This window comes from Vipera berus, assembly GCF_964194415.1.
Source record: "Vipera berus genome assembly, chromosome: 1".
Taxonomy (NCBI): Eukaryota; Metazoa; Chordata; class Lepidosauria; order Squamata; family Viperidae; genus Vipera; species Vipera berus.
The window spans coordinates 320568749-320575795 of NC_138202.1; the positions used below are offsets into that span (position 1 = coordinate 320568749).

Sequence of the window (7047 nt, forward strand, 5' to 3'; positions counted from 1 at the left end):
ATTTTCAGATTAATTTGAAATGTTAATTGTCCTCATAGATCAAGAAAATATAATTTATCCATTCAGAGGAAGCTGCTTGGTATTGCATGTATCTAGTCCAGTTTTGTCACCTCTAACTGCCAAGACCTCTCCAGGGTGTCAGACAGAGAATTCTTTATATCACTTGTTGCTGATCTTTAGAAAATTGATCTAGAAATGTCAGGGACTGAACTTGGACTTTCTATTTGCACCGTCTATGTTCAGCCACTGAACTTTGGGCTATGTCCTGACTTCCACCCTGATAGTTCATAATCTGAATTTACTGCTCTCTGGGTTAAGAAGAAAGCTAACTTTAGAATCTCTTTTTGTCTTTTTTTCTTACACTGCAATTCCTTTCTTTTTCTTTTTCCTCCTTTTCCTCCCTTATTTCAAGTCTTTTATTTCATTTTCTTTGCAGGCTGGGCTTTTTAATTAGTGGACTGAGACTGGATTATTTTTATGCTCCAAAGAATGGCATCTGGGGAGAAGATGGCAAAGACAGGTAAAGCAGAGAACTGGTAGGATATGTATGTAACTGGAGATAAAATCTTTTTAAAGTAATGCTTGGTTTATCTAAAAAAAGGCCCTTTTCACTGGCAGCGTAACATATGCTCACTCAAATGCCTGTGTCTATTCAGAAAACATCTCTACTGGATTCAGTAAGATTGATCCCCAGGCAGGATTGCCGCTACATTGGTCTGAACTGGGTATCTGCCTAGTAGGCAGACCTATTTCCAGGGCTTTTTTTGTCATAGAACGCTCAGAACGGAGTTCCGGCACCTTTTTTGGATGGAACCTTGTAGGGTAGGCAAGGCGGGTTGTATGACATGTGTGAGTTCCGGCACCTTTTTCTTTTACAAAAAAAGCACTGCCTATTTCCAAGATGAAAAAATAATATTAGAAGGAGACATGGTAGGTCTACAAAAGTGGGGAAACTTCTAGATGTATCATCTGAGAAGGAACTTTGGGGAAAGCCTGATATTAGGAGGGAGAAGAGTTTAGGCCTGGAAATGAGAGGAATTTATTGGATGGAAAGTCTGCTTTAATTTCTGGAAATTGCCTGCACTCCATTTGTACTGAGGTGGTAGATAAAGTGCATAAATAACTAAAGTACACATGAAGTTTTCCCCCTAGGACATGTATAGTTAGATATGTATAATTAGGTTTTAAAATGTTTGATAAATGGAGAATATTTGAGATGATCCTAAAAAGTAATTGCTAACACTTGTGTGATAAGTAACAATAAATGCACTTTTTTTTGCAAAGCAAAGACATGCTGTTGAAGATATATATTTTTCAGCTCTTTAATTTCAAAAATGTTTACAATTTTATTGATAAAGCCTTTGTTAGCTAGAGTACAGTAAATAGCACTGCATATTCTTTCTATTCATGCGGTTCCTATGTGAATGATATTGCTTATGTAGCCAAAACAATGCTATCTACTCACCTTGTCTGTAGCTCAAAAACAATACATTCTTTTTAAAAAGTGTTTTGAGATTATTTGATGAACAGGAATATGAACTTTTTAAAGCTCCTGCTATTGCCAATTTGATTTGTTTTGAATGGCTTTTCAATAGTTCTTTGGACAGCTTCGATTTAACAGTCCTTATGAAAATTTCTCTTCAACCTTCCACCGTCAACATCCACCACTGTTGACAGAAATGCCAGTAGATTAGACAAAGAATTAAGATGTTTAAAAATGAGAGCTGGCTAAAATTGAGATAACCGTGGAGATCTGATACAAAAAGTGCAACTTGCTTCTATTATGTTTTTTTTAATAAGACCTTGCCTCAGAAATATCCTTCAAATTTTATAATTGATGTATCATAATATTTAAATATATTTGCTTAATAAATATAGCTCAGATAATTGTGTGTTTTATTTCCAAAACAGAAGCAGTAGAATGCTTTTCCCTGTATGACATCAGTGCTATTGTTTATACGAAATCCACGCATAGAATTATTTTGCCCATGATTGCTGAACTTTACAATTTAATAATAGCAATTGAGCAGAGAGAAATTACCCATGAAGCTTTTGCCAATTTAGAGACAACTGCAGAAGAATTAGCAAAAGCTACTGAAGAACTCGGCCGTATTGCTAGAAGGTAATATTTATTTTAAAATAGAAGCTATTTAATTGTGAATTTTGGGGCTCAAGGGGTAGCCATCAAGTAATTTATATATTATAGGAAGGAAATGTCAGTTTGCAACTAAAAAAAACCTGTGCAGAACAATGCTGTGTGTGCATATGTCCGTAACCTCAAAGACTGGTTTTGTTTACAGTACCAGCGCCCATTAACTGAGCTAAGTGCCACACCTTTTGTCCCATTGTAGACTGGCTGAAGAATCTGGTGATGAGGTCCTTGAGAAGGAGATGGTGCCAGCAGCTCAAACTCTCCTGATATCAGGGAAAAACATCTTTCTTGCTGTTCAGAAGCTTCTCATTCAACCTGATGCTTGCAGTTCTGTAGAAGAATTGGCTGTTTCTGCAAAAAGGATACTTGTGGGAACCATAAAAGTACACTAAATTTTTTTCTATCTATTGAAGCATAGTTTTGCATGTTTGGCATAGCAGCTAGCCAAGTATATGCAGAGCATTTATGAAAGCTTGTTGCTAAAGTAAGATCTTCCTTGCCTTCTGTCTAGCTATTTCTGAGGTTTTTGATAGAAATGAAAAATAGAGCATTGCTGATTTCTGCTAAACTGTTTATACTCTTATGTCCCACAATGAGTATTTAAGTTTCTGCAAATGGCAAAATCTAGACACATATAGGCTGCCAAAGGTTCAAATGTCTATATGCCTTTAAGGATGGCTGGATCTGTAGCAATTTAAAAATGATGATACAGCTGTGTTCTGCCAGTACTTATGCCTAGCTTCTGCTAAAATAATACATGAGCAGAAAATGCTCGACTATCAATTGATATCCATCAGAACAAAATAGGATTGTCTCAGGGACCTCATTTTGTTATCTCAACTTGAGAAGTGAGAGAAGAATTATGGAGTAGAAAAAGAATCTATGAGGTCATTCTAAATATTTCCCAATTATAGCAATAATTATTTCCATGCAACAAAGATTTTTTTACTGGTGTGGCAATGCAGCCATTTTTTTAAATTAGTAGTAATAGCAGTTGGTGATCTTGATAGAATATGCAAGATCAGTTGCAAGGGCAAGGAGGGAATAAAACATATTTTAAGTCCACAATGGAGATTATATTTGGAAGTGGCACAAACACTTCCCTAATTTCCGCTTGGTGGGGGGGCGAAAGCCCTAATAAGCAGGCATATAGATAGAATGAAGGCTATTGCTAAGCACATTGATTTGTGCTTAGATTGTAAGCTGTCCTGAGTCTTCAGAGAAGGGCGGGATATAAATGGGATTAAAATAAATAAATAAATAATTTACAGAAGCATAAAAAGGAATAAGAGATACAGCAGAACCAGACTTGAAGTTTCTGGTTTTTACAGCTGATTTCATTAAAAGTAGTTTTAGACTTCTTATGGACTTGATTTCTTAGTCTGGTCTGTTTAGTGGGATTGATAGTACTACCGGTAGTGTAGCATGTGGACTATATAATATATACAGAGAAAGTAGTCCTACTTGTATATTCCTAATGATGTATTGTATAATAGTATGTTTACATATTATCTTCAATGATATTAACAAGGAAGTTTATTATCTGTTTTAAATACATTTTAAAAAATATGTTATAGGCATGTCAGCATTTTACATTTTCTACAGAAAGATGAAAGAAATTGGCAGCATGTAAATTCAAATTATGGTTTATCAGAATTGTACACTATCACTAGGCTGCTTATATTCCTAAGTGTTTTAATTCTATTTCCCTTTTACAAGGTGAAATTACATAATAAATAGGCACTCTCTTCCCCCCCAGATGCCTCTTCAACAGAACATGGAGGTATTGGGAATAAGTATTTTGTAATTATATAGTAGATGAAAAGGAAGAGGAGAGAAATCATTAATAAAAGTGATCCGCTTCCTTCATGTGATTTTTATAATGTTTATTCAGTTAGAATTATAGCAGAATAGGATGGATGAAGAAGTGGAGCCAGAAAGATGCCTAGCGAGAGTGCACAGCTAGATTTGCCTCATTCCCACTTGACTATCGACTATGAAAGGCAGATATTTTTTCCACTTGGTGCTGGTGTGATGAATGGTAGAATCAACCAGTCTCTTTGCCTGACATGTGTTGCGTCCTTAAAATAGAAATTGGCAATGGGGGCAGCAAATCAAAGATAGGTTGATAGCATTTTAACTTAGCAGGGGAGAAAGGCCCCAAATGACACTCTTGTTAACACTGTTAACACTCTTGTTAACACTCTTGTTAACACTGCCAAACAAATTCTTGCAATGATCTTGACTGCTGTAAAATGAGACTTCTCCTAACAATTGTTGACATAACTATTATATTTAAAATTTTAATTTACAAGGTTCTCTGGGCACAAGATGATTCCACCATCAGGCAGATAATCCAAGCTGCTCATTGGCTATTTGATTGCCTGCTGATCCTGGATTCTGCTGAAGATGTATCAGCGGTGCTAAGTGCTTTTCGCCCCTTTTCAGAGGCTCTTCTGTTACTCACCAATCTGACAGAAAGACTCCTTTGGGATCTCAAAGAATCTTTGCCACGGAAACATTTAGCTCAAACTCTGCAGACTCTTAAAAACAGCATCCCTATGTTATTCACAGCAAAAGTCAGTCACCTTCAGTATCCCCATGAGCAGCAAATGAACCTGTCAAAAATTATATTTTTGACTTAGCAAAAAGTAGTGTAAAAAATTTGATATCCCTGTTGAAGAGCAACATAGGAAGAACAAAAAAACTGCACGAAAGCTATGGCCTTTTTTCCCCAGCATTTGCATCAATTTCTAGGCCTTATGTCTAGCCCACAGCCAATAGGTTTACATGAAGATAAATTAAACCTACTTGTACAAGTTCTAATTTTCTATTGCATGCTGTTTGCTGATTCATCCAGAGCATCTCTAAAGCAAGAGCTAATTCAACTTTGTCATCATTTACTGAAATTCAGAAAAGTGATTGACGTGGATATAAGCATATTTAATGGCTTTCCAAAGGAAAATATAAAAGAGGAATGTTTTGCCATGAAAACCAAATTGGAACATCTTAATCAAGTAATACGTTCTGCTGTTATCTATCAGATTTTAGACAATTTGGTTGATATTAAAGGCCCCATGAAGAGACTGATAAAAGCTGCTGTGGAGCCATGTTCTCACGTCGTAAAGAAAGGCCTCCTAAGAAAATTGAAACCTTTGATTACCACATTCTTCAGCCATTCCACACAGATGCTTAAAGCAGCCAATTTGATTCTTCTTACATGCAGTAAAAGGGAAACTGTTGAAGACATTGAACAATGTATAGACCAGTTTAATGGACTTCTTGCCACAGTGCCTGGTCTCCTGAGTGAGCTGAGCCTTTTTCCAGGAAATGGTGACGTGTCTAAAAAATTAAACTTCTTGTCTCAAATATGGTCAAGCACAACAGAAAGTTTGATGATGTGTTTGGACAAAATACTTGATTTGCATGAATTCCTTGATGCGTCTGTTCAAGAGATAACGAGACACAAAGAGGCAAGTGAAAAAGCTTTAGATATGCAGCAGTTTGAACAATTTTTTGGGCACACGTCTAGATTGTGCAAACAAGCAACACAGATAGTTGAGTTTATTAGTAGATTTGTGGCCAAAGCCAGAGATCCCATTTTCCGGAATGGACTCTTGGTTTTAATCAAACAACTGAAAAATGCCATAATACAAACTGAAGTTAGCATAAATTGGTGTATGGCAAGAATGACTAGTCAGCAAGCTAAAGAAGAATATTCAAAGAGGACAAAGGAATTGATAGAGTTTGCTTGTAATGTCCGAAAGGGGCTAGATGAATGTAGTCAGCCAGATATTCTTAGTCCTCTTCGGAATACTGTCCACGAGTTCAATATTTCTGGAGATTTTTCAAATGTCCCTGCTTCACAGGACCCTATAGAATTTAGTACACAAAGTTTTGTAAAAGAAAATAGCTCAAATAATGTAGAAATGCTAGTCAGACCTTTGGACAAATTTAAACCACCCTATTATCCTTCTCTGGAATTTCCCAGAAGAAATATTATATACCAGAAAGATGCAGTCGGAAGAGTTGATTTACACCCACTGATTAGTGAGCTGACAACAGCAATAGGAATACATGATGCCATACGCCTGAATGGCATTTGTGCTGATTTGCTGGAGCTTGCTAACTGTTGTATTGATGCAGCTAAAGAAGCGTTATGGATTGTTGAGTCACCTATGTCTGATAAACTATTGCATTACAAAGAAATAGTGGGGTTAATCCCTCATTTTATTGGATTAGTTAGAGAAGTAGAGGCAAACCCTGTTCTCAATTCAGAGCGACTGCTGCAAACAGCTCTCTTGCTTTCTGAGAAGATTGATGAGACAAAGCACAGTCTGACTTTTGTTGTAAGTTCTTGGTACAGGCTGGCAAAGCAGTTAATTGGCTTTATGCCTCCATGTAATTCCCATGACGAAATCCACAGTTTAGATGAGGTCATGAAGATTTTAGAGACGCTGGTTCAGTTAATTGGCAAAGTGGTCCATTCAGATAGCAGAAAATTGCTCCCTGAGTGTTCCAGCCTTCAGGAAATTTTCCTGCGAGTTCAAACTAAGTTCACTTGTGTACAAGCCAGAACAAAATACCTGTTTGAAAAAGCCCAGGTTATTAGTAAATCTCATCCTGATTTTGCTAAACAGGACAGTTTTGATGCAAGTTGCATTCTGTGGTCTGTCACCATTCAAGCATTGTTAAACATTGTAGATCAGTTTATACGAAGAGATGTATTGGCCTTAAAAGAGTTACAAACTAAAATGAAATACCGGCTTTGCTTGCAGAGCACTTTGGCAACATTATCTGAAAATTCTCTTCGAATACAAGAAGCTGCTAAGTTGTCAATTCTGTTATGTGCTGGACAAGGTATTGAGAATGAGATTCCATATCAAACGGAACAG

At 36.6% G+C, this 7047-nt stretch overlaps 1 long non-coding RNA gene across 1 annotated transcript; it reads right to left on the minus strand.

The window, feature by feature from the left end:
• Nucleotides 1–1152: 1152 nt before the first annotated feature.
• Nucleotides 1153–4892, minus strand: LOC308660151. Its single transcript, XR_014024677.1, has 3 exons — nucleotides 4620–4892; nucleotides 2335–2503; nucleotides 1153–1667 (listed from the first exon to the last, which is right to left on the minus strand). It is a non-coding gene; the product is annotated as an uncharacterized lncRNA (long non-coding RNA).
• Between the last annotated feature and the right edge of the window lie 2155 nt (nucleotides 4893–7047).